The sequence below is a fragment of the Lagopus muta genome, chromosome 1, assembly GCF_023343835.1.
Source record: "Lagopus muta isolate bLagMut1 chromosome 1, bLagMut1 primary, whole genome shotgun sequence".
Classification (NCBI taxonomy): Eukaryota; Metazoa; Chordata; class Aves; order Galliformes; family Phasianidae; genus Lagopus; species Lagopus muta.
In genome coordinates, this window is record NC_064433.1 from 118,286,992 (window position 1) to 118,314,301 (window position 27,310).

The 27,310-nt window shown below is 37.9% G+C and overlaps 1 long non-coding RNA gene across 1 annotated transcript; it reads left to right on the top strand.

Annotated features, from left to right (window-relative positions):
- The first annotated feature begins 11,378 nt into the window (after positions 1 to 11,378).
- Positions 11,379 to 22,074, top strand: LOC125697800 (uncharacterized). Its single transcript, XR_007378931.1, has 3 exons — positions 11,379 to 11,491; positions 19,476 to 19,540; positions 20,231 to 22,074. It is a non-coding gene; the product is annotated as an uncharacterized LOC125697800 (long non-coding RNA).
- Positions 22,075 to 27,310: the final 5,236 nt, after the last annotated feature.

Consider the following 27,310-nt stretch of genomic DNA (forward strand, 5'->3'; position numbering starts at 1 on the left):
CAGTCTTTATGCTTACACTGCACCTATTATTTGGGAAAAAAAAAAGGGAACTGAAATGAATGTTCTAGATGCAGATTTTTAAACACAGATTAGCTATAGTTAGTGCAGATTTTTTAACTCAAAAACTATCTGCAAAAAGGGATCAACATTTCTTTCAAGTGCTATTTGGCTAGCAGGAAGAGGGAGGTGATTGTTCCCCTCTATTTGGCTCTTGTGAGGCCCCATCTGGAGTAATGTGTCCAGGCTGGGACCCCCAGTACAAGAAAGATGTGGAGCTCTCAGAATGAGTACAGAGGAGGGCCACTAAGATGATCAGAGGGCTGGAGCACTTCTCCTATGAAGAAAGGTTGAGAGAACTGGGCTTATGTAGCTTAGAGAAGAGAAGGCTCCAGGCAGACCTCATTGTAGCCTTCCAGTACTTAAAGAAAGCATATAAACAGGAGGGCATAAGACTGTTTACGAGGGTGGATAGTGATAGGACAAGGAAGAATGGTTTTAAACTGAGACAGAAGACGTTTAGATTAGATATTAGGAGGAAGTTTTTCACACAGAGTGGTGATGCACTGGAACAGGTTGACCAAGGAGGTTGTGGATGCCCCATCCCTGGAGGCATTCAGCGCCAGGCTGGATGTGGCTCTGGGCAGCCTGGTCTGGTGGTTGATGACCCTGCACATAGCAGGGGGGTTGAAACTGGATGATCATTGTGGTCCTTTTCCACCCAGGGCACTCTGTGATCATTCTACAAAATAATATTGCTGTGTGCATGTGTAGTTGAAAATGACAGGCAAAGATAGTTTCCAAACTGTGGCTGATTTTCACAGATAGCGGTTCCAATTCAATCCTCATGTTTTCCTTTAGGCTAACATGCTAAGGGGCTTGCATGCTCTGATCTTTACATGGTCTTATTTTAGGATTATGCATGTCCCACTCATGTTAGTGGAAAGAAGCACTGTTAATGGACTCTTTCAGTGTTCCATGCACTGGAGAGACAGTCAAGCTAGCTGGAGTGAATATGGAGTAGCAGAAGTTGTCTAGATGTGATCATAGGCTTCCTGCCTCGTGGTCCAATGGTGCTTCTAGAAACATAGACTGCAGTCCATTAAATAATAGGAATTGCTTTATTTTCTTAAAAAAATAAATGTGCATTTCTCTACAAAACAATAAGAGAAAATAAAATTAATGATTTTTCTATAAATTCTTATTGGTTATAAGTCAAGAATTGCAATAATAATATAAGCTGCTGTAGCACAAGGTTAGCCACAAGATTTCTTATGTTAAAAGAGGCTGAGAAACACTATTCAATTCTACACTGTTGAAAATGGTTTCCACCGTGTATTTTCTCAGAAGGAAATGAATTTTTGGGCTTGACTCTGTGAGAGATATCCATGGATAACTGAAAAGACCTCTTTGTACAATTTATAACAAGGAAGAGCACTATTTGGAAAACTTGGTGGTTTTATTTTTATGTTAAGGATGACACAGAGCTAAACGCAGAGTGGCATGTTTGGAGCAGAAGCAGTGACACTTTGTGAACCATTTCTTGCTGTCCTTAGTCTTCTTATCACACTCCACTGAGCTGTCAGCTCCTGCGGATTGAACTATCATTTCCAGGACCTCTGATTTGGTGGAAGGGTAGCCCACTCCTTGGAAGAATAGGATTTCTGCCAATAGTTCATAAAGGGCTGCAGAAGAATCACTGCATACTTCAAACAAATCTGCTGCTAGGGCTTTTTTCCCTAGCTATTTGTTAGTGGTGCATGTGACTGGTGGGGAAACAAAGCTGACTTACATTTGCAGATTGCATCATTGCTGCTGAATACCAGGATCCCCAAGGCTCTGGCACTGCTCTTGGTGAAGCAGCAGGCTTTTCTGAAAGGCTTGCATTTTTTCTGCCATTAATTCTCATTCATCTTTTTCTTCCTGTCTTTTTTCCTTTGCTCATCTAGTAACCTAAACTAACATTATTGACCTCCCTCAGGTCTTTTTTATTTCAGATTTCTCCCTGTGATTAGTCATCTGTGTCAAGAGAAAAACTGAAATGGATTTACAGCATTGCCAGTGCAAAAGTTGTTCACTTAAAAATAAAAGATCTAGCTTCCCAATTCAGTGACAGTTTTATAGGAATTTGCTTTATGAGGAGGTTGCCTGCAACACTTTTGGCTCTATTACTCTCCCTTTGCACCTTTTCTCTAAATTTTAATCTGAATATGTCTTCTTCTGGTGCCACATCATGCAATTAATGTGAACCATCACAGAAAAAATCATAAATTATATGTAGAATATGGTGACATTTAGGCACATTTGCACAGATTCTGCAAAAGGATCAGAGATAAACAAGTCTCTGTTTTTCATTTTGTGCCAGTAAATGATGTTTCTATTTATCTGTTGTCAAATTGCAATGGCATAAAGCAGTTCCCCTAAATGAAATCCTCAAGTAATGAATGCTAGGTGACTGGAACATAAGAATTTCTGTGGTGGATCTGATTGTTCTGCCACTGTAGTATCGTGTCACTGCCAGTGACCAGCAGCCTTCCAGTGTGTACTAGAAAGGCAAAGTAGGAGAAGGAGGTGAGTTACTTTAATTTAACTTTTGGAAGTAATTTTAAAGCAAAGTATAATAATAATAATAATAACTTCTAAAGATAAAATGATTTTTTTCCCACTTATTAAAATTCAGATGCATCAAAACTTTTCTTTTTGTCCACATTTATGCTGTTAGTCTTACACTCAGTCTGGACTGACTGATACAGTATTGTTGTATACATATTTAGTTAGAGGTAATGAGAAGGTAAATGCAAAGAAATAGTGCTAGGCACGATTATTCCTACATTAGCATGCAAGTAAGACGATCAGGCTACAAGTACCACAGCTAACAGGAAGATACAGTCCAAGTGAAGGGTTTGATTGAGACTACTGTAAGCTATGATGAGACTACTGCTCATCATAGCTGATAATTGGCCTAGGTCCTTTAGGTTGTTCAAATTTGGCTAATAAATTGCATTGTCTCTGTCCTTGCTCTGTTTAGGCTTTCAGTTCTATTTTCAGGCTCTGCATAGCCTGACTGGCATTGGCACAATCTTTGGTCCAGATGCCACTAGATCATCCAAACCCACAGGTATGGGCTTTTTGGTTCAGTGCGTTTCCCTATTCAGTCTGACTACCTTTAAAAGTCCTCAGTGGAGGCCTTAAGAAAGCCTTTGTTCAAGATCCTGGCAATGGCATGGGTAGCCTGCAGCATGATGTTTATGGTCATATCTGGAGAGGAAGACATGAGTTAACAACAGGAAGTGAGTGAAAGGAAGAGGTTCTGGAGGGCATAGAACCTCAGCAGAGCAGCTGCCTCTTTGTGTAAGTATCAGTCTCCATCCTCTAATCTATTCACAACTATTACATGACAGAAAACAGTTGCCCCATCTTCATGAACTCCCTAGAGAGCTCCTAACTTCAGCAGAGTACTGTGTTGATATTGCAGAATAAATAAATTTTATTACAATTTGCATAACTTTTTAGCTCATATGTAAATATTTTAGCGTACTTTGCAAAAGTATCAAATTATTTCCTAACCAGCTAACACTGCCTTAAACTGAGGAGCCCATGATACATAATTTCAGTCTAATGAATACCATAATATTCTGTGCTGTGACCCAAAAGTTTTCTACTTTGTCCTGTACTCCTGTGTCGTGTGATGTTCTGGGCAGTGTCAGTTTGGAATAAAAACATAGCACAATTATATGAAAATTGGAGGAGGTGATGTCTCCAGGGGTATAAACAGCCTTCTACTGCTGAAAAAGGAAGCAAGTAAGCTAAAAAAAAAAAGTCCTCAGTGTCTGATAGTGTAGCACCAAAAGTTGCATAGAATGGAAGTATTTCTATTTGCAGTCACAGCTGGGAATGCCACATTGCTAAGGATAACAAAATATTTAATCTAGAGGATGTTTTGACTCAATAACAAAAGGTGAAAAAATGATCCTGGATAAACTGAAACAGATAAAGCTTCTAGCCATTAGTGGTGAGGCTCTGGAGAACTCTCAAGCACTGAGGAAGGGGAAGAAAGGATGTGAGCAGACCTGAGCAGAGTGCTACTGCCATTTGGTGGATACCGTAAGGTGTGGACAGTGGATTAGGAAGGAACAGATCCCTGAGGCAGGGACTGGATTCCCAAGCTGTCTTCTGTATTCTCATAGGTTTTTCTAGTCCTGACCCTTCCCAGTCAGCATAATAGCAATGACCAACCTTACTAATATTTCACAGGGATTTACACAAGATACCTGCATTATGAACTAGCCTCTGTCTCAGCCTTGGGCATCCAGTGCTGTAACAATCTAATGTCAAGATGCCTTGATAACCCCCTGTTTAATGTCTGACCCAGAATCCTGATGGTCAATTCTGACTTTTAATAAACACTGGAGTAAAAACAGTTTTTTCTATCTGTTTACCCAGCTTTGCTACTAGGCAAAGACCACAGGCATATGTGGCCGAAAACAGGCCTTGTGTCTGATGTTTTTTGTGTTACAGTGTGTGCATTCTGGAACCTGCCACTCAGATTCTGTAGAAATGAAAAATGATCCAAATCTGGCTGCCCTGGATACACAAAGCACAAGTAAATATGCCCATACTTGGATGGGATGTCAGCAGTTCCTATAAAAATTCAGGTGGTAAAAAGCTTCAGTATTTAATAGGATTTCATAGGTTCTTGTGTTTCTGAAATATTTTTTTTTCAGCTGTGAAGCAAAAAGATGTCTGTATCCTCAGTGTTTGCTCACAAAATTTCAAATTCAAGTGCCACCCATTACAAGTAAGTTTTGCATAAGTCAGGGAGACTCAGTGGCCTCCATTAAGGCATTCAAATTCTGTAATTTCAGATAAAGAACAAGACTTTTATCAACTAAGTAAAACTCAGTATTCAACAATAGCTTTTTTTTCCCCCTTTGGAACCACAATGTGATATGCCTACTGGGTCTAAAAAAAATAGGTTATTTTAGCTCCAAATTGCCACTTGCCTCCTACTCAGTATTCTGACACTTGGGATTATTTCTGCCTTATCCTTGAAATCTTTCCCAGTACATAACAAGCAAGCTGAAGCTCATAACCAAACTCCAGTCCTTGCACTACTTTCTGCTCTTATGTGAAAACAAAACAAAATGAAAGCAACTCCCCTTCTTTTGTTTCTCTGTGTATCTAACTCCTTAATGTGCGATCAGAATTTTCAGTTGATAGTTTATTATTTAGATTTGTGCTTCTTGTCTTTTACAAACATGAAGTATAAGCAATCTATGCTGAAAGGTTAAAACTTTTCAATTGAATTTGTAGTATAGTATTAGCCTGGTATACTCCTTATACTCCATATTATAAGCCTAGTGGTCTTAATACCACTTACTGCAAAAAAATTCCAACTGTTTTTGTATGTCTCTTCTGGCAGCACTCTGGTAAATGTTTGTCATTCAAGTAGCGTACCATATAACAATGCCTTCTTTTTTTAATCTCTAGATGTGCGTCCTTATTTAGACTTTTGTTTTCTCATCAAGTTTAAAATTTGATTTTACCTTTCATCCCTCCCTGAATTTCCAGGGAGAGTTTTTGCAGCTGTGTTGTGCCATCTCTTCAGATCTGGCACATCAAGACAAGACTACCTTAACACTTCCCATACAAGAACAGAGATAGGAGACCTTTACACATCAGCAAAATCTGATTTTATTTCTTGTCTTGACCCTTGTTTTCAAAGATCACCACTCAACTCTTCTAGGAGGACTGTAAACCTAAAAAAGTTGTGGCTCTGAAGAGAAGCTTAGGTGTACATGAAGAATTTCCTTTACTGTCGAATGAAGATAAACATTTTTATGAAGAGTTATTTAGTTTGCTCTCAGGTAACACTACTGATCTACAAGAGAACATAGAGCAAGGTTATCTCAGTCTGACCTCAAAAATAAACATCTTCCTGAGAATGTTAAGTTTTCAAAATTCTAACATTTTTATGTTAGGGAAATATCTTAAAATATCCACACAGCATGCTGCCCTCTCAAATGGTGAGTGAAACAATCTCATAAACTTTAATGTGCTAATCCTCAGAGTGATGCAACCAGGGAGAGAAGAGGAGGAAAAAAGAGTTCTATCCCTGCCCTTATAGAATTTAAAGACTTACGCAAAAATAGAAACCATTAGGGAGCTTTTGGGATTTTTTTATGAACTGACAACCCCAATTATTTTAGCATTCTCTGAAAAACCCAGCTTTAAGTCATCCCTTTTTTTTTCCTTTTTTTTTTTTTTAATTTTTTTTCCTTTTCATTGCGGATTCAGAAAATCCAGATTATTATTGTCTTCCTCCTACCATACCCTCCTATTTTTTTGGAGAGATTGTGATTTCTTCTGTCATGAAAATGCTACATTTATATGCATTATGTTTTCTTCATGTGCATATTTAGAAAGAAGGATCATCTGGGTGAATGCACAACCTGTTTTCTCACCTTTGATGCATTTCTCTCTCTTAAAATTGCTTGCTTGGACTGCTCTTTCTTTCTGTGTGTTTATTACACAAAGTTAATTTCATACCAATATTTTGTGTCTGTGTGTAAAGTAAAGGTTCTGAAAACCTGAACCGGTACCAGAATAGTCACCCCTATTCCTCTTGGCTGTCTCTGCACAGAGCTTCCAGCACTGATTCTAACAGGACCCAATAACCTTGGAATAATGTAATAAGGATGCCTGGCACAAAGGCACTTGCATGGCTCTGCACGGGACCAATTTTTGTCTGTTAGGACATATTAGCTTTGGCACTACCCAGAAGAGGCTTTACTGCAAACCTAACAGGCTGCGGTTCACAGTGACTTCCCAGAATGTTCTCCCTCTTTGCTCTTCCCCTCCTCTTGACCTGCCACTGGATAAGCAATTTGTTTAGAGATCAGCATGTTAAAGAGCCCCGTCCTAGGACTCACAGGGCAGAGTATGATTTCCTCACAGTACAGATTCCATCCAAAGGCTGTCTGCTTACAGCAGTACTTTAGATATTCCTTTCTAATAACAGAGTAAGCAAGTCTGATAAAAAGTATTTGACAGATTTGTATAATTCTTGTTGCTTTGCTGAATGTCTGTAATATTTTCCTCTTTCCCGGATCAAAATAAAGAATGAGAAAATTTTCAAGGTGAAATCCTGCTGTTATCTGAAGGCCTCTGCAAAGTTCCCATTGATTTTAGTTGGGCTAAGATCTCTCTCTAATCATTTACTCTTTTGCTGATGTTTTCAAGCAGCAGATCATCACAGGTTCTGGGAGCAATTCCATCTCAGAGAGGTAAGAGTTATAGCTCCAGACCTACTGCAGTTTGAGAGGATTTTAATTACCAATATTTATACAAAGGAACTGGAGAGCAGTGGTCTATTTTGCAGCCAATTGTGAATAACACAGACAAATAATAATTTGTCTCTTAAATAAAAATTCAGTTCAAGCGTGACAATGACATAATTGTGTCCAGGTCTGGAGCCCCCAGTACAAGAAAGACAGAGAGCTGTTGGAGAGGGTCCAGAGGAAGGCCATGAAGATGATCAGGGGACTGGAGGACCTCCCCTATGAAAACAGGCTGAGAGAGCTGGGCTTGTTCAGCCCAGAGAAAAGAAGGCAGTGGGGTGACCTCATTGCAACCTTTCAGTACCTAAAGGGAGCCTACAGAGGGGAGGGGAATCAACTCTTTGAAAGGGTAGATAACGGCAGGACAAGGAGAAATGGTTTTAAGCTGAGGGAAGGAAGATTTAGGTTGGATGTCAGGGGGAAGTTCTTTACAGAGAGAATGATGAAGTGCTGGAGCAGGCTGCCCAGAGATGTTGTGGATGCCCCGATCCATGGAGCTGTTCAAAGCAGATTGGATGGGGCCCTGAGCAGCCTGGTCTAGTATTAAATGGGCCCTGCATGTGGCAGGGGGGTTGGAGATTCATGATCCTTGAAGTTCCTTCCAACCCTGGCCATTCTGTGATTCAGTGTGAACTGGTAATGACATGCACAAAGCTGTATTTGATCCTCTGCTAAATTCTTACCATCATTCATTTGCATCTGCATTCCTTTGTCACAACATCACAGCATTAGGACCAATCCTGCAATATGACTTAAGTTTGGTATAGTGCAATTTTGCAATGGGGCAATTACCTTGTTATTCTTTGAGGATTCTTATGTCATAGAGCGGTGATGACTTGGAGGGAAGGCCTGAATGCTGTGAAGTCATAAGGTGGTTTCGTGATCACGAAGCACAGATTCTTGGCAAGTAAAGATTGCTGTTGAGTGTGACAGATCCTTGAGATGGGGTTTAGAGAAAAAAAAAAAAGAAAAAAAAAAAGTGATGGGCAAAAGTTATCTTCAAAATAGAGATTTTTCTGCTCACAGGCTTACTTTTAAACTTATTATATCCTGAAAAATCCAGCCAGAACCAATAGCTGTTATTTCCAAGGGCTGTAGCAATTCTAGCTCTCTAATCTGGTTTCAAATTAAATAAAAATGAACATAAGTTGCAAAAAAACTCTAGTATGTTTGAGAAAGTATTGTTGTGTGTCTTTTGGAACCATTTTGAATTTGCTCTTTAATTAACAGAAGACTAACACAAGAAGTATGCTGGTTTAAGTGGCTAGCTAATCCAGAGATTTGCTGGAAGAATAAGTGACACTTTTTACTTCAACCGATTGAAGTCTGCACAGATAGCAGCCTTGTGAGAGAGAACTGAAATTACAGAGCAAGCATGTTACCAGGCATATGCTTGTGGCATGAAAGCAAACCAGACAATGGAAGTTGATTCTGCTCATGCAGGTTTTCTTCTAATCACATCTTTTTTGAGTGAAGGACTGCATATGCTTCGCATGCTATTCTTCATGGTCAGAAGGAGGGTAATGGATGAAGGTCAGGAAGTTCAGTCAGTAATTCTTTTTGGATAGTGCAGCTTGTTAAACTTAAAAAGAGTAAGGGAATTCCAGCCACGACAACTTCTGACAGCCCCACTTGTGTTTGTCACTTCAAGAGTGTTGAATGCTAGGTCACAGGTGAACTGTGAATAGGAGCTAATTCAGTGCTGAATCAATCACTTAAAGCTTTAAAAACGTTTGGGCCCTTGGAAAGGAAAAATGTGAAGAGAAAATGATGCAAAAAAATAAAATAAATAGGAGGGAATTCTCACAGTCTAGTCCCTAGCAAAATTAAGATTTCATTGTGTGAAATGAATCAGAAATGGCTCCTGTTCTTGAAGCCTCCCTACAGTAAACCCCAACCATGTACTTAAGACTGCTCTCACTGTAAATGAAGGATCAGGAAAGGTCAAAAAACCAGGAAACTTGCAGAGACGTGTTCTAATTAGTCTCTTCCTGCATCCTCATGGCAGTAATCTCTCAGTGACATTGAGGCAGGAGTCAAGTCTGTCCAGCAGCATCTCAAACCATCTGCTTCGGTAGGGCTAGTTATGCTTCATTTATTTTGATTCCTCTGCATTCCATCTGACTTCCAAATTTGTCTTTGGTTCTGGCTATCCAATCGCAAGTCTAGACATGTGAGTGTGCCCTGGTAATGACGCACAGCCTTCCTGGTGATGATGTAATTTCTCCCATTATCCCAGTTTTGGGGTAGAATTTAGTCCTACCAGTCATTCACATGAAGCATCCATAACATCTGCTCATCTTCTTTTTTTTCCTAGTCTTGTCTCCCTTTCCAAGCACCATCTGTTTCAGAATACTTGCACATTTCTAAAATGGCTGTATTCATTCTAGCTTTTTTTCAAAATTTTATTCTTGCTTTTTCAACAAGTTCTGTAGATCTGTGCTTCATTTTGGTTCTAATGTCTGCCTACCAGATTTGGATCTTTCCAGAATGTCTTGTTATCCTGGTTCTGTTGTGCCTTAATTCTCTTTCAATGCCTTGCTTCTAAAGTCTTTCTTACCCTCTCTGTTCCCAGAAACTCACTTCATCACTACTGTTGAGAGAACTGCTCATAACGTTTCTGTCTGACAGTGACTCTTGTGAAGTCAGTACACTGACAGATCTCTCCAGGGTGAAGTGTAAACTATACATGCCGTTACATTCAGTGAACTTGTTTTCTTTCTTTTTCCCCACTCTGCTAACTACAACTACATTTGTCTAATCACTACTAAAAGAATTAGTGGTATTCCACAAGATGCAGAAGCTTTTTGAAGTAAAAATATAACACTGTTCTTTAGATATATTTTAGAATTGTCTAAAGAACAGTTAAAATAGGCTAGGCATTCTTCTAAGCCATGAATGATGCTTAAACATTTTAAATTTACCAGGAATTGTGTTGTTTTTTTCCTTCAAAGAGCTATCTATTAAAGGCTCTTCATATTCATCCATTAAGCTTTTGGTAGAGAGAAAAGCATATACTATCTATTCCACATTTCACATTGATTTTGTTCTTCAGAGAGAAACTAGGCTTTATACCCAAGCAAGCATGTTTGTGATTCAGAATTGGGATTAGTTTTCCTTATAACCTGAAATGTGTTTTGTGATCTTTGGCTTGCTATACTCCAAGTACAACAATCGTACTGTCTATTCACAAGTTTGTTTCTGAAACACTGGAAGACTCCACAGTGAAGAGTACTGCATAAAGCTTATTGTTAATTATGTCCAGTATAAAGAAAACACATTATAATAATCCTTTTTTTTTTTTTTCACACTGTTCTTCAGGTAGTGTCTTAGATGCATTTCTTGCAAAAAAAATTTTGTCTGATTTACTTCTGTTCATTTCCATTAGAACAGATGCTATGGGTTCAGTCACATACATGAAGCATTCAGTGTTCTTCTTTAGGCAATTCATTCAGATGATTAAGACAGCAAATTATTCTCCTTAAACTCCCTCTATAATCAGTCAGTGGAGGTGGGGGCTTCTATAGATGACGATAACAGCAGCTTAGCTAACGTGTCCATAATTATAACTGCACTGATAAAAAGGAGGAATTAGAATATATTGCACATACATTGCAGATTTTTCTAGCACCGCCCAGACTTTTTCACATAGCAATGATCACGATGATCTTGACGTAATTTTTATCCCCACAGTTCAAATCACCTTAAGTATTCTGATAGCCTGTGACTGACTCCCATACTGGTGCTTTCATAAGTATTTCATGTTTGATGAGTATTTGATGGTGAGCCAAAGTGGTAATATTATTCATACTGTCCAGATAGAGTGACTGCTACTGATGGTGAAACAGCACTGGATTGCAACTTTGAGGAGTCTTGTAAGCTCACTCCAGAACAAACCTTGGGAGCAATCCAAAATACACAAAATAAGAAGGAACAGAACTTTGCACTACAGTGCAGAGGTAAACACCAAAAACAAAAGTGCTGGGATTTCTTAATCTGTTTGCTTTTTCTTCTCTTTTGTCACTCTGCCCCCCGCCTCTCCCCCCTCAGGGGAGCACTGAATTAATCTGGGATCTTTCTACTTTTTTAAGTCAGCAACTACTCTGACTCTTTTCCTTTGGTTCTCCACTGGAGCACTGGATACTCGACTTCAGGTATGAGATACAACATTGTTATGTTGTGGGTGCAATTCTTACTGTGGAAAAATTACAAGATATTGTGATGCCATGTGCAGGGTGCCATGCGCAGCTATTCTGGTTGGAGTAGGCTCCTTGTGTATAAATGTGGAGTGTGGACCTGTTGGAAAGTTAATGGACCCCTAAGGAGAGAATGAAAATGGTTCATGGGTACATGGTAACTTACAATCCAAGTAATGGATTGTAACATGGATATCCATGTTACCAACAAGTGACTATTGCAAGCAGACACTGAAAATGCATGCTAAAAATAAAAGCATGCTCTGTTTTTAGAGATTTCCTTCTTTTTCTTTTTCTTTTTCTTTTTCTTTTTCTTTTTCTTTTTCTTTTTCTTTTTCTTTTTCTTTTTCTTTTTCTTTTTCTTTTTCTTTTTCTTTTTCTTTTTCTTTTTCTTTTTCTTTTTCTTTTTCTTTTTCTTTTCCTTTTCCTTTTCCTTTTCCTTTTCCTTTTCCTTTTCCTTTTCCTTTTCCTTTTTCTTTTTCCTTCTTTTTCTCTTTTTCTCTTTCTCTTTCTCTTTCTCTTTCTCTTTCTCTTTCTCTTTCTCTTTCTCTTTCTCTTTCTCTTTCTCTTTCTCTTTCACTTTTTCTTTCTTCCTCCTCCTCCTCCTCCTCCTCCTCCTCTTCCTCTTCCTCTCTCTTCCTCTTCCTCTTCCTCTTCCTCTTCCTCTTCCTCTTTTTTTTTTTTTTTTTTGAGCCAAGAACTAGGCTGCCAGTGGAAGGGTGAAGGAGTCCTAGCGTAGGGTCAATACACCGTTTTTTATTTCCTTAAGGTAGCTGAGTTTTTTGTATTCTTAAAAAAAAATACACTGAACCAATGTTAGTGTGCTGCACAGATAAGGAAATGATGGGCTGGGGCAAAGAGAAAGTAAGGCATTCTTAGTGAAGTAGTATGGAACACTGTTACTTTTGAGTTAAAATATTTACAAAAGGGAGAGAATCACAGAGTCACAGAACCACAGAGGTTGGAAGGAATCTGTAGAGATCATCTAGCCCATCTCCCGATAAAGAAGGTCCCCTAAATTATGTCACATAAATAGGCATCAAGTGAATCTTGAATACCTCCAAAGAAGGAGGCTCCACCACCTCCCTGGGTAGCCTGTTGCAGTGCTCTATCAACTTCATAGTAAAGAAGTTCTTCCTTGTGTAATTACGGAACTTTCCGTATTCCAGTTTCTGCCCATTGCTCCTTGTTCTATTGCTGCTTGCCACCAAAACTGTTCACTCCTATCAACTTGACTACACTGTTTCCATAATTACTGATTCACCAATAGCTCTAGTGCTAATATGGACATTTAAAACAGAACCACCTTAGTGTAACTTACTCTTGTCTGCCTGAAGCTCCATATATTCTCTGAGAGTTAACTGGTTACTTTTTTGCTTCTTCCATTGACATTAGAATCATGATTAAATGTGCCTCATGGAGCCTTAATTTTTGACCAATGCTAGGAAGAACTTAGTTCTGATGACAAGTTGAATAACCAAGAAATCAAATACAAAAATCTGAAAATGTTCTTGCATTGACTGAACTTAGTAATGAAAATCCTAATGACTTCAAAGGGGATAAGTTTGTACCCAGATCTAGAATGTGTTGAAAGAATAAGACCAGAAGCTCACAAAGACGTTTTTTGAATTTCCCATTTCTGAGAAAGAAAAATGTATGCACCACAGCATCGCTGTGTGTTTATCTTGTTTTTCTGTTGCTCAGAAGATCTGTAAGCAATGGGAAATTTCTAGTCATGCAGAGTAAAAATTATTAGATCATCACGTTCACTTTGAGAACACTTTACAGTCATTAAAGTATTACGAAATACAATCTGAACTAAAAATGGGAAGCTTTCTAAAATTAGTAATCCCTCTAGAGAAGACACTTTTATTAGTCTCCAGTTTCAATTCAACTGAAGGTGCCTCAGCAACCTTGCTGCTAAGACTGTGCTCAATGCATTTGAAAATTAGAAGGGTTTGTATCTATCTTTTTTAAAAGTCACTGTTACTCTTATTTTTTCTTGTACTGATTTCTTCTCAGACAAAATTTTAATGTTGTTTCAAAACTGTGAAGAATTTTTTATTTTCCATTATACCTGTTTTGATTGTAATTACCAGTGTCACATACACAAGGAGGGTCATTATGGAAGAAAATTTCAAGTTTTGTGATTTTATTCTGAAAGTCACTTCAGTTCATTTCAGTTGAGATGAGCTCTTCATTGAACAAAAGATGATGTAGGTTTATACATGGTGCTTGTGCAGAAACCATTGAGGCTACAGCTGGTATTTAGCCCGCCTTTCAGCCCAGATTGTATATTGTCTAATACCACATTACTTTGTCATTGAATAAGGCCTTAATCTGAGAAGACTGTCACAACTAAACTTTACTTCTTCTTCCTATTTTTGTTCACAGATCTCTCTTCTTTTATTTGCTCTCCATTTCGACAACTATTAAATCTCTGAAAGTAAGGTGAAAGGTGTTTCTTACAGCTCAGCAGCACATCAGCTCAGCCACCTATAACCTCACTTCAATTTTATTTTTTTCTGCACCGAAATATCTTAAACTGTTGGCTTTCTGACAGTTTTAAGCTCCTACCTGAAATATGCTGGGGCAGGTCTTGAATTATGATTCCTTTTCACATTACAAATTCATTGCTTGTGCATGCTTGTCATGGGGTAATGCATTCGCACTTTGATGACGAGATCCAACTTTTGCCTATTTTCATTAGCTTTCAGTGGTGGACTGAGAAGTGCTTTTTTTTTTTTTTTTCTTTTCATGAAGAGCATGTGGAATGTGCTGAGCAGAAACAAAATACATTACACTGTAATTCACTGGAGTATTGTGTGCCCTTCATTCAAGTTGCATGACAGCAAATGCCTTTCCTCTACCAGGTCACAGTTTGAATCTGTGCCTTCCTTCCATTCCCCTGGTAATTTGTTATTTTTGTTCATGAAATGCCAAGTTTATTTGTAACTGCAAAACTCTGTGCATTCTTGCCAGCTGGGCCATTCATTTCTGTTCCTTTCTTCCTCCTCAAGCCAGTCAGGACACATATTCTTTCAATGGTATGCTCTCAAGTGATATGCCTAATTCAATTTTAAATGTCTTATATAAATGAGCTCTGCTTCAGAGACTACTTAATACTATTTTAAGGCCAGGTTGTGACTTAGATTTTGCATACCCATACATTGCATAAGTCATATGACGCTTGGTTTGAGGTATAAAGAATTTCAGCTACTATGTTATAAAGCAGATACAAAAGAAGTGTTGGAAAAGTGTGAACTTTGAACTTTTTGTTTTCCACTTTCAAGTTAGAGGCTAGAAAACTGGTGCAGGTGCATGGTAGTTGCTGCAGACTGAGTGAGCAATATATGTGAAAAGAAGAAATGAACGTGACTTCTTTTACCTCCTGTGGCTTCCCTGAGGCTCTCTTTCTTGTTCAGTTTGCATTAAAACTGGCTGCTGGGCTGATAATTAAAAGGTATCTTTACATGTTTATCCTCTGAATGCAATCCTCTGAATCCTACAAGAGAAATTTCCTTTTCTAGTTATACATTTTAATTGAAGCTTGGGCATTTACTGAACAAATAAAGACTTCACTTGCTTGTCCTAGCTCAGTTTGTGAATGAGACTCCTATGGTGTTTTAAGTAGAAATGTTAGAAGATCAAACTGAACTTGTTAAAACCAGAAAGAGAAAGGTAGGGGCAATTAGCTTTTTCTTTTCTGTTAAGATTTTTCCAGCAGCTGTAGATAGACTGTAAACTGAGCCCTATCATCATAGCTCCCAGAACAGCACCCATGTTTGATATACATGTAAGACTAAGAACAATCACTTCTGTCAATGTGGTCTTTGCGGCTTTGTCTCCAGGGGCTGCGTACTCTGTTGCCTCCTGGAATATAGAGTTTGAAACTGGGCTGTGAGATCTCAGAGCTATTTTAGATATCCTGTTTACACCTATTAGATGTGAACAAATGTGAAAAGTGTAAGGACTAGCATACAGCTGGACTGTCCTAGTTTCAGCAGAGAAATAATCTCCTTGTAACTATAAGTAGGCTTTATTTCTGATACACTTGAAGCCTAGCAGACAAAGCTGACTACACTTTAGTTAGTTTATGGATCATGACAAGTCAAACTAAAATAAAATACTGTACATAGGTTGCTCCAGAAGAAATATTGCCTATTTATTTCCACGGAAACTACAACAGATACAAAGATCACAATAATACTATTCGACAAAGCAAATTCTCAGCTAAAAAAAACCACTCTTTTTCAACATAATCATCATTAGCTGTGTATTTTCACCAGAAAAGAAAAGGGTGTGCACGTTGCACTCATAAAGATCTATACCCACTGCTGCTGTCACCATTGCTGAAACACGCCACCAACAGCCTCACTGTTCTCACATCCGCTGGTTGATCTCCGTAAACATTCAGCAAGCAGTGATGTCAGTGAGTACCATTTTTTCCACATGGAGGAATTCACTTCCACTCCTTTGCTTCGTTTGCACTTTCACGTCAGATACCATTTTGTCAAACTGCCTCTCTGCTGCCATCTGTTGCACAGCAACAAATGTAATGGAATGTTGGTGGAATGCTTCAACCTCTACTGCCATACCACTGATGTCCACCTCTGACATTATGCACCAACTTAATAAAATAGGAGTCTCGCCTACCTCTCCTTCATCTCCAAACTCCTGTGCATAGAATTAGACACTTTACTGTCTCAGTGGTTTGCTCAAGTGAAAAAAAGTAACTCAGATTTTATTTTTCTTTAGCTATGAAAACAAGACTGTACTTCACTAGCAGTTTCATTTGCCTTAGTGTCAGCTTCCTTTCTTTTTGTATATTCAGCAAAGTCATAGAAAGACAAACATTTTAGAAAATATCTATTTTTTTACTACAAAAATTTCACAGTGCTGAAACTTGGAACAAGTCTGGATAAACTGTGTTCCTCTTTACATTCTTCCTTGTGCAGGAGGTTCTTGTTTATTTAAAGCCTCTTAAAGACTATTTTGCCTTTGATGTTTCTTTTGCCAGGGATAACTCCACAGAGCAACAGACAATATTTTCCAGGTGGAATAAGAAGCCGGCTTACAGATTACTCTCATTCTGGGTACGAGCATAGTGAGCTGTAAAAGAAAAATTAGGTTTGTGGTACTTTTTCTCAACTTGGATGTTCTCCATTCCAAAAGACTTTCTTCTGGAACAAAACAAAGGTCTTGATGAGGCTTTCAAAAATAAGTGAAAACTGACTCACTAGTTCCTATGTAGCAGACAAAGAAAATATGCTGGAAACACATTTGTAAGAAAGAAATAGTATAGTGGTTTTGTTTTTACTGCAGTGTTCCTTCATCCTGTTTAAGTGTATCTAATTCAGGATGTGAATTTGTTCTTCAAATGTAATTAATGCAGGCTTGTTTATTATCAGCCCAAATTGCTGCCAGTGACTATCATGAGAACTAAAGGCTTTATTTTAAGAGACTTTGAAAAATGATCTAACTACATGTTAAGAAAGGAAAAGTTGGGAAAGGAAAAGTGTGATATCATTCAATTACTATTCCTGAGCCCATTTGACTTGTGACAGCTGATTTGACTCAGGAGTACGAGCATTCAACAGCCGGTTTGTTGGGGTTTTTTTTGGAATAAAATTATTATAAGTTGTCTGTTATGACAGCTCTTTTCCATCTGGCTTACTATCATTAGACAAAACATGATGTCTGACTCTGTTTTGTTTTAGGATTTGCTAAGTTCTAAGAAATTGAGTTAGCCGGCCACAGTAGCTAACTCTGAAGTCCATCAATACACATTATCTTGTATTTGTTTTCCTTTCCTGGTCCACAAACTCTATTTTTTCTATTTAAAATAAGTTTCTTCTTTTCCTCACAAGTAGTGAGATCAGAAAATGATCATATGGGCCTGTTTCTTCTTTATTGTTTACTCGCTTCTTCTCAAGATGATAGTAAAACTGCTATTGACTTTGAAGAAACAGGATCAGGGTTCATACAAACAGGGAACAACCCAGCTGTGCATCATCAGGTCTTGACTTTGAATGTCAATACTAAAAACTTGTATTGCTACATCTGCTTTCTTGATTGGCTGGGGAAACATCTTTTCACCATGAACAACTTATGTGATGAATATCCAGACAGCACCTAGAGGAATGATAACAATATAGATGCAGTATCACAAGCTTTTTTGTATCTGGTGAGTTGAAGCATCCCTCAGGTGCATTAGAATACCAAGCAGACATGCTATGGCTGTGATCTCTCCTGCATAGCACGAGTAGCCCAGCTCTTGCAGATGTTTATCAATAAAGACAATGCACTCTGAGTTATGACTGTGATGTTTTGGTCTACCTTCATAAGCTTTTTCTTTCAATACAGACTTCCCTTAATAAAAATATCAAATAAGATATTATAATTTCCTGTGATTCCTGAACTTAGTTTTATTGGCTATGCCAAAAATTTTGCACTAGCATTACCTGACTTCAACAAATCTTCAATATATGTCACCTGCCATGCAGCTGAGCATGTTTCTTTGTCAACGGTTTGCGGGCTGGTTCAGCCCAGTTCCATGACCAGCAGGGCTGAGGGATTTTGCAAAAATCCGCACCTCCAGAAAAGGGGAGCAAGGGACCCCAAAATAATTAAAAACAGTGGCAACAATCTGAGGAGAAACAAACTAATTTACTAAACATACTATCGGAATGCAAGATAACACACCGTAATACAATGTAATTAGAACTGAAGATAATAAATCAAATATAATGAGAAAGCTTCATGCTTTTATCCCCATTCCCTCAACTGCTCCCCATGAGACCTGTACATCAGATTCCTCACCAGCTTCATTGCCCTTTTCTGAACATACTTGAGGGCCTTGATGCCTTTTTTGTCATGAGGGGCCCAAAACTGAATGCAGTATTTGAAGTGCAGTCTCACCAGAGCTGAGTACAGGGGGACAATCACCTCCCCTTTTCTGCTGGCAACACTATTTCTCATACAGGACAGGATGCCATTGGCTTTCTTGGCCACCTGGGCACTCTGCTGTCTCACATTCAGCTGAGCATATACCAATACCCTCAGATCCTTTTCCACTGCTCAGCTTTCCAACCACTCTACTTCAAGTCTGTACTGATGCATGGGATTTATGAGACCAAAGTGCAGAACCTGACATTTGGTCATGTTGAACTTCACCCCATTGGCCTCAGCCCATCAATCCAAGCTGTCTGGGTCCCTCTGTAGGGTCTTCCTACCATTAGGCAGATCAACACTTCCTCCCAGCTTGATGTCATCTGCAAATCCTACCAAGGATCCTCCAAATCATCAACCTGTAACATTATTAAGTAGAATGGCCCCATCCTACCAACCCCTGAGGAGCACAATTCACCAGCTGCATTTAACTCCTTTCACCCAGCTGTCCAGCCAGTTCTTTACTCAGCAAAAGAAAAGGTAACATTTCTTCATTTTGTTACCTGCAGGACTCTCAGGCCTACTAAATCAGAGGCTGGATTTGTCCCATTCACTTGGCATGACTGTCACAGAATTACTAGTGAGTTTTAGGAACACTGGTAGTGTGGCTGATTTTATGTCACATTTAATGCTGTTATCTTCTCTTGCACCCATACCAGCATGTTGTTGTCTAACTTTCATTGAAATATACACAAAATAACAATTTAGAACAACCTTTTCCTGGCTGCTGAAAATGTGTTAATATAGGCTTGTTTTTTTAGCTGTTGATGTCTTATTACTCAAAACCATATGAGATATTTTAGGTGGTGTATTCAAAAATTGCATTTCCAAACCACAAACTCCAATATATAACTTCCTTTCATTGCTCCAATTACATTTTAATTAGTTTCTTCTCGTTTCAGCAAGAAGCTGTCAAATCTATAAATGCTGTCAAAATACAAAATTAGAATATCTGTGATTTGTACCTATGTGTATCTCTGTTTTCTTTCAGGTCTTCTCCAATACCTCTTTTCAGGTTATAGTTCTTGTCTCTTCACTTGCTGAGCATAAGAACAGGTAATCTTCATTCCTTATAGCTGGTCCCCTTGAATCAAATGAACTGTTAGAACTGGTTTTTCTGTGACAGAAAACACCAAGCCATGTTCAGGAGGAAAATGAAAATTTGCCTGGGTCCCTGCCTCTCTTTGACATGGAAACCTACACAGGAGGGTCTTGTGGAGCAGATGCTTATTTTGGAGAAACTTTCTTTGGAGGAGAAGCTGCTGTTTTGGAGGGTTTAGCTTTGTTAAAGTAGGATTATGGCAGGGATACTTATCAAATAAGCCCTGTGAGATGGAAGCTCTCCTTAGTCAACAAGCAGCCAGAAACAGCTCTGGGAAGAGCAGTTGTCTTTCTGGTCCTTTTCTCAGAAACTCTTCTCTTTGTGGGAACAGTTGCATTTTTTATCTAAATATTGAGGGGAAGAGATGTGTGAGTTCCATTATTTGGTGTTGGTAAGCTGAACTGCATTCTTCTGAGGAAAAGCAATCAGTTGCTCCATCAAAAAAGCATACATTTGTTTTCTGCAGATAGAGCTCTCCAGCTAAGCTTTTCTTCTTTAGGCACCATCTTCACTGAGAGACAGAACTATTCTGGATCACAAAGAGAGCTCCTTGTGAGGATGTTGGACTGTGCATGACCTCAGGAAGGAACAGTCTTCCAAACCCTCTCTCCTTTTCTCATGATTGTATTATTATTGTATTATAGGATCACGAAGGCTGGAAAAGACCACTACGACCACCTAGTCTTGCCATCAACCCATCCCCACCAAGACCACTAACTATATCCCTCAGTACCACATCAGCACAGTTCTTGAATACTTCTGCTGGGCTGCATGCAAGGATAAATACAGATAGAGGAGACATTTCCTTTCCAGGACAGGGAAAAGAAACACGTCTAGGTATTTGAAAGGTATTTTGTTGGTGTTGGTATTTTTTGCTGCCAGAGGGTTGTACTGCCCCTCCTTGCAAATCTAATACTAGATGAATGATGAGCTAGGACTGTATGCAGTTGGAATGGTACAGGCTTGAATATTGCCAGATCCAGTTTGTTCTTTCCAGATTGCTAAAGCTTACTTTCAAAGGTCTCTCTATTGGAGATTTTCCATTGTCTATTTAAATCTGCAGATACAATGATATCTTGCTGTCAATTAAATGAAAACAAATTGCTGTTACTTTGTAATTTAAGGAGGACCTTTCAATAAAAATATGTTTACTAACAGTTACACATACGGAAGCATTTTAAAAATACTTTAAGTACACTTCAATTAACTAAAGGTGTGAAATGAAGTTGCCTGTATTCACTGCTTTCCCAGGAAGGCCTCAAATTGCAAGGACTATTAAGGTTGCTGGGCTGCTTTTGCACATACATGACCAATAAAATTAGGAACCTTATCTCTGGGTAAAAATCTTCCTATTTTGGGGAAGGTTAGAAAATTTTTTCATCTAAGAAATATACAGTATGAGTAGCTTAAGCAAATATTTATCTATTTAGAGTTGCAATTAAGCACTCGTACTTGAAACACGCGCATTGTTCTAGCCTTTTCAAGAATTGTTTTATACAGTATACTCATGTATAGTGCAAGAAATTTTGAAAACCTACTGTGGATTCCCAAGAAATACAAAAAATGTCAGAAAAAAATGCTAGTAAGGTTTATGTAGTCAAATTACAAAGAAATAAATTTGGTTTTGGTGGAAAATACATTCACACCAGGACACGTGAGTCTATAATTATAAATATAATCCCTGTACGGTTCATGAAACTAAAATATTCATGGGCGTACAACAGCAGTGCAATAGTTTTATGCAGAAATAGAAGTGCATTTCTACATGCCGCTCTTCATTTCACACCAGAAAAGCTGGCTAACTTAGTTTTGTACTGGGTGTCTGTGTTGTGGTATTGTCGTTCCTTTCTTGATACTTCTAAGCCCTTGGAAATCACTGAGATGAGTCACTGGAAGGAACTTTGAGCATTTCTAATAATGGAAATATTGTCAAAAGAAGCAGATTATTTCTAAATATGTGTAATTGCACTACACTAAAGTAATTTTTTTTACACGATAAAGTCAAACTAGCATAAAATATATATTGCAAGAGAAGGGTAATTTACTTCAGCTATAAGACCTCTAGAATGTAAATCCCTTAAATAGTATATTATCGGTGGTCTTACAGTCACGGTCTCTACTTGTCTCTTTAGTCATTTCACTTCACCACAAACTGACTTTGCTATCTGTGAGAACTGAGCAGCTTCTGTTGAGTTTGTTCAAGCATTTAAATAAAATTTAGAAGAAAAAGGCATTGAATTCATGGTATTTCAGGCATTCTGGAAGCTAGAAGTGAGATTACCAGAGGCTTTTTTTCCATAAGCAGGACCAAATGTGTGCCAAGAGATTTGTATCTTGAGATGTTTCACATAATCAAGTTATATTATTATCAAATATTTCTCAGAAAAGCAGTAATCTGGGAGGTTTCTTCCTCACTGTTATTAACAGTGTTAGCTTGTACATGTAACTGTTATTTTTTTCTCCTTGTTGCACATACATTTTTGTACACCTTCCACCTCAGCTTGAGGACACTGGGACAGCTAATCTGTCCTTTCTTGGGCCCCCCTGTCATTTGCCAGTAGCTCTGTCCTGTCTTGCATTGATACTGGCAGGTGACTTTGGCAAGTTGGGTGAAAAGCTACCTGTTCCAAAAGCTGTCATCTTTGTCTTTTTGGACCAAGTGGGACAGTGGTCTGGCAAAGCATGATAGATACATAGGTAGGCAGAGTCAGAGCCTTCCCCTCTTGTCCACTTCAGTAAACACACTGCATATGTACCCAGAAATATATTTGCGTATCTGGAAGACACAAGCTTCAAAAATACTGCATGGAGTTGACGATAAAGACACTTGCTGACCCTTGCTGTGGTTGTGTAAAATTATCTGGTGAGCAGCAGGCAGGAGCAGGAATAGGACTGTAGTTCCCAAATCCCATTATCCTCGAAAAACTCTGAAAGATGTTTCCGTATAAAGGAAAACTCTTGCTAAAAAGGAAAATGTGATTTTTAGATGTTTTCTTGCTGAAGGACCTTTAGAAATGTCAACAGAAAAGAAGCTGAAAAAACCTAATTGGACCATTTGAAGAAAAATTAGGTATAAATCTGCCTGAAATTGATTGGAAATAAGTCTTGGACCACCTTTAGGGTCTTTCTCTCAGTGTACGGAAGATTCAGTGGGAAATTCCCATCCTTTCTCAACATTTAGCTAACTTAACAAACCCAGCTAGACCCAGGCATCCTACTGTGTGTACACTGTATGCAGACATTATATGTACACCTAAGCAGAGTATAGATTATTTTATTCCTTATTTGTGTTGAGTTATTTTCAATAAAAATATATCCACATTTTCATTAGAAACAGTGTTTTCAGATGGGCTTGGAAATGTATTAGTATATACCAAACAGAATCTGACCCGATATAGGCAATTTTAATCTATTTTTCTCTTATCAATTCATTAATGATTTGGTAAAATTTAAAAAAAAAAAAAAAAAAAAGGAAAAGCACCCTTGGAAAATTCTTTTAGCTATAAGTCCACAGCTTGTAATGACATAACAGTGCAGTGATGACAAAGGGACAGAAAAGTGAATGAGTATTAAGAAAGTATTAAGGAAGAATAAATGTCCAAATATCTCTATACTTTCGCAGTCATCTGACTTGTTTTATAGCACTAAAATCTTGAGAAATCCTGTTGGATATCAGTAAATCCATTGTTACTTGTACTTTAAACGTGTAACTTACTTTTTATGTAAGATAGATTTGACATTATAATATCATACATGATTTCTGATGAAAAAAAGGATCTTGCAGACTCAAAGCATTTCACTGAAGCGTATTGTTTGTCTTCATAATTTCTGTCATATCTATTTTCAGCAGGCTTACCTGCTACTTCTTTTCCCATTCGGAATTATACAGTACTTTTACCAATACAAATAAAGAAAAGTTAATAGAAAATTTCCAGCCATGAATAATGACTTCCAAACTTGTATACCTCTGGTTGATATACCACTCAACAATAGGTAAAACAAGCAGTAGTTGCTACATTCCTTGAAATTACCCATTTCAATAATGATTACCAGCTAGTATTCAGAGTATTCAGTTGTTCTGTTCTTAGTCAATATGTTTGTCCTCATTCAGTATGGTTTTATTATTGAAGACTGATTTAAAAATGTGTGTAGCAAAACTGCTTATTACACAAAACAGAAAGAAATTTCAAATGTACTTCTATTTTATAAAATACGTACATCTCTTCTAAATAAATTGTATATGTATATATTTCTGGGAGAGTTATAAAATTTTTGTTTAGTTTTTCTAATTCAGAATGCAAAACGGACAGAATTTCTTATGCTTAAACAGCATTGGCTTTTTAACTGTACTCATTCTATGCACTTTACTGCCTTTCCTATTCTGTTCTGGAGATGCTACAGTTCAGCAGAACACTTCTTCCATTTGTTCCTATAATTTTACATAGTGCAGACAAAACAAGAGAGGCAGACTGCACAAAAGAGGGATAGGAAGTCTTGATATGCAAAGGTGGGGAGATATTCTGTGTGACAATTGTTTTTTAGCTGCCCAGTTAGATTCTTCACATATCACTGAGGAACAGTGAAGATGTTAAAGTGAAGAACAGTAATATAGAATTGTTTGCAAATTACATGTAAAGTCAGGAAAATCAGCTTGCACATTGTGAGCTGAGGAAGCAAGACAGAGATTTCATCCCAGGCAGAGAAGGGGAAAATAAAGGCTCCCTATGTTTTCCAGTGCAGGATTCCTGGGGAGCAAAGAAGCATCTCAGAGTTATGCAAAGTCCCTCCATTTGTCTTCTGCAGACAGAGGATTTACAGACTAAGATTTATACTTAGAGAAGACTGAGTCTAAATCCGCACTAAAAAGTAAGTTTTCTTCTGGGAAATGCAAATAATTTGTGAAAATACCAGTAGCTTACAGTTTACGTGCTGCGCTGTAAACAACAACCGTATATCATTGTATGAGTTATTTTGTTCTTTTTAAATGTGTAAATGTAAACAAGAGCATAAACATGTCTATTCTGCATTTAAGCAGACTTTGCTTTAGAATCCTATGATGTGACTTACATTCACATAAGATATTTGTCCAAACAATGAAGAAAGGTTGGGCTTTGTGGCCAGGAAAAGTAGACGCTTTCCCAACAGGAAGAGGTTTGAGGTGTCAAGAAAGTGAATGCTGAGGTTTGTTAGTAATTCTTTCCTAAACTAGGCTGGTCTTAGCAGGTGTAAAGGCAGTATTTGGTTGGAAAACAAGTCGAGTCATGGTTTTGAACATCCCAAACCTTGCTGCTATGCAGAGCTGCAGTCTGACTTCAGCAGTATTTCTACAGAGAAGTGCTCCAGGCACTGAAGAGGTAGAAAACTTTGTTCTAAAGCAGACGGTCCCTAGAAGGCCTAGCACAGGGAAAAGACTGTTGAATTGGTGGTTGCCTCATTTGACAAGGATAAACTATAACATAACCTTTTTCCTTGACAGATAACTTAATCTTATGTCCACTCCCTAATTCAATCTCTTTTTTTTCTGCACAATAAGGATATTAATGAAAAATAAATGGTCTGATGACAAGACAATATGTTCTTCCTTTGTTCAAGGCTGAACATGATCAGAAATATTTGCAACCTGAGTGGACAGGGGTAGTACAAAAATCACAACATCATTGATCGCTTCAGAAATATAATTTTGCATTCAGACTGTGGTCTGACTGGTTTTGATGTAGCTGAACAACCGAAGCTTGGATCTGAAATTGTCTGCTATATAATCCAGCTATCTGACTGCCCTCATGTGTGTGGATCATTCTGTGCTTTCTTTTTCAACTCCTAAGTAGAATAGGTTCTGCCCTACAGTTCATTCTCTCATCTCTGTTCATAACTTCCAGTTTCATGGAGGTAAGTACTAAAAAATCCTATTCTTGTTCTCAGACTGACAATTATTCCAGAGATGTCTAACTTTAAATAACACTGACTAAAGCTACTGTTCCACCACCTACCACTCATGGGAACACTAAATACGGTTGTGAGCCATGTGTTAAAACTCTTCCAGGATGCAGTTATGTTTGAACTCTGGTTCATTCTCCTCGGGCTTTGGCTTCTTTTATTTGAGCAATTACTACTTTTAATAGTAATGTTTGAAAAGTGAAAATTATTTTGGGGAACATGGGGATTTTATTACTGTTTCTGTGTCCTGTTTACATGTCATGCTTTTTCAATGGCATGTATTGATCAAGCCAGCTCTTTTGGAAGGAGCCATTCCTGTATCATCTGTTGATGTAAGTAGTCAATCAAACAGCTGGTGTTTCTTCAATATCATGTCATTTCACAAGACTCCCTGTCTGTCATGTAAGCAGACAAGGAATTGATGTTATGGCATTCTAGATTCTAGCATTTTTTTATCTTTAATTTTTTAACCCAGTAGAACTGTTTTAACAAATCTAGCTAGCCATTAACATACATTAGCAAAACCATGTCTAAAACAGCAGATTAATTTTTAAGTTCAATATGTAATCCATTAATTCTTGAATAATGAATCCCATGTGCAAATAGTCTGAGTCATTTTTTTGCAGTGAGCAAGCTGTTATTTATACATTAACGTCTCCTGAACAAACAGTTTCTATACAATATCAGGAAACAGACATAGAAGTGAATAAGGGAAAATTCTGGGACAGAACCAAGTAGATGCATTTTGCAATCAGCTATGCAGAAATATTCCACAGAAGAGGTAGGATCACATGTAGTACAAATCGTTTGCTTCTGTGAGTTGGCAGAAAATATAATTAAAATGAAGAAGTGACATCTTATGTGACAGAACCTGAGTAGGCAGTGCAGCATTTATCACCTCCTGTTCACTAGATTTTCTTTTTTAAAATTAGTGAGATTTATCTTATATGACGCCTACTCATGCTCTCTTGCTGGCATGAACGAAAACAAAAAAAGAAGTGAAGTGTAGCTCTGTAATATAATAGCATGAGTTACTGCAGCCAACATGAAGGGACAAACTCATTCCTGATGTTATGGAAAAAGAGCTATAGAAGGGTGGATAGCGGTTCACAAGTGTAGTACTTTCTGAGGTTATTTTTGTTTGCTTTCTTGGTTTTGTGCTCAAAAGTTCTTCTATTTAGGGAGAGCAATATATTGAGCTATTTTCTACCAAGTGAGAACTTAGATAGTGATTTCAGCTGTGTAAATTTGAAGTTATTCTGCCAGAGTCAGTTAAGTCATTCTGGGTTTATACTTGTAAGCTTTTGATCAGAATATGTCAGTGAACATGAAGATATGACACATGAAAATCGATGGTTGATGCTGCTGTTTTTCTTGCAGGCTGAGCATTTCGAGTTCTTGCTTGCTTGGTTTTCTGTACTGTTTCCTGATTCAACCAGGCTCTGCACTGAGACCAATAATACTACCTTTTAGGAGATGTGGAATCTGAGATATTTCTGACAGCAAAACCAGAGCAAAATAAACCAAAGCTAATTTAACTTTTAGTTTAAATTTAGAAGATTCAAACAATCAGATTCTTGGAATTAAAAGAGAAATGAAGCATTACCATCACAGAAATCAGTACATAAGAGGAGGTACAGAAAAGGAAAGATTAAAGACAGAAAAGAACTCATGAACAAATTACACAGAATGTGTGGAAGGAGCAAAAGCACAATCCAAGTAGTATCAATATACAAAATTTTAAGCCCTACATCTAGGTAGGGAGTGAAGTGAGAAAGTATGTTTTTGAA